Source organism: Ipomoea nil, unplaced genomic scaffold (assembly GCF_001879475.1).
Source record: "Ipomoea nil cultivar Tokyo-kokei standard unplaced genomic scaffold, Asagao_1.1 scaffold2494, whole genome shotgun sequence".
Classification (NCBI taxonomy): Eukaryota; Viridiplantae; Streptophyta; class Magnoliopsida; order Solanales; family Convolvulaceae; genus Ipomoea; species Ipomoea nil.
The window spans coordinates 1,623,952-1,625,489 of NW_017618922.1; positions in this window are offsets into that span (position 1 = coordinate 1,623,952).

Genomic DNA, 1,538 nt, shown 5'->3' on the forward strand with positions numbered 1-1,538 from the left:
ATTCGACATATAATAGCTCACTTCTCCTAATCATAATTGACCAATTACTTTGATAATTAATCTACTAATAGCTTGATAAGTACTTACATGAGTTTGCATGGAGAAAATTGTGGGAACATAGCTCTAGTTAAGAAGGAGGAGAATGGGGTGTGTGATCCTTATGATATCTCATTGTATGTCTCCCGTGTCCCTTGTTAGTATCATTATAATGTGATTTCCTAAGATTGTTCATGCATTTAAATCCCTTTTATTGTTCATATAAGCGTGGAATTGTTTGGACTTAAATCGGTGCATTCCCGAGACATTCCCGGGACATTCCCGAAGTGATTCCTTCTTCACAGTCACGTTCTAGTGGGGCCTTGGCAGGAGGTCGACCACCCACCACGTGCCCACTGCCACATTCCAGTGGGGACATGACAGGCGGTCGATCACCCACCTCACGCCCACTGGTACGGTATGTTTTCTTGACTTCTCGTTTTATTGATTCATTGTGCATTTGTGCGTCTTCCTTGATACTTCTTATGTGTTTAACATGTAAACACCAATCTAATGCTTAAACATGAAAGTCGAATTATCTTCCTAATTGATTTGTTTATAAGTTACATAGATATTATAGGGACTAATTGTACTTCTAGAAATCTAAATCCTCGGGTACATTGCGTATTAAGTTTTGACCCGAAGGACAATCTGAGTGAGACCGGGAGAAACCCGAGGAACCTAGACCAAGTGGTCATCTAGAAATTATCCTTGGAAAAATTATATTGCATCCCCAAACTATCTCAAAAGCTATCCCTCTAGACTTTGGTCCATGTTGTATAATAGACCACAAGCCTCCAATACCTTGTTTAGAACTCTTGGCCACTAAGATAAGGACCCCCTTAAACGAACATTTATACATAAATATGTATATCACTACTATTCTGAATATGTTCCCCTAAACTTCTATTATATATATATATATATATATATATATATATATATATATAGAGAGAGAGAGAGAGAGAGAGAGAGAGAGAGAGAGAGAGAGAAAAGCGCTCATATGTGGTCATGTCATTAGGTGTGGTCGTGTGGTCGTATCTGTGTCGTTGAATCAGTTTAATCTAACGGCAGTGGTAATTCTGAGAATTTTCGCGCGTTTTGGTAAGTGGGGGTGTTATGGTAATTACAGTGGCCATTTATAGCGGGCGGGTTCCAGAATACACCAACAGTGTTGGTAACATACACCAATAGTTTAATAAAACACAACACAGTGAAACACACCAATGGTGTATTCCCGTGTTATGGTAATTACAGTGGCCATTTATAGCGGTCGGCTTCCAGAATACACCAACAGTGTTAGACAACATGCACCAATAGTGTAATAAAGTACACAACAATGTGATTTCCTCTATTCCGGTGTTTTATGACGAGTTTACCCTTGCAGTTCGCTGGGTAGGAGAATGTGCGCAAAAATACTGAAAAAATCTTGATTAATATGATTCATTGGATCTATCTAATTTAATGGCCTATAATTGACCATATGACCACACCTAACAACA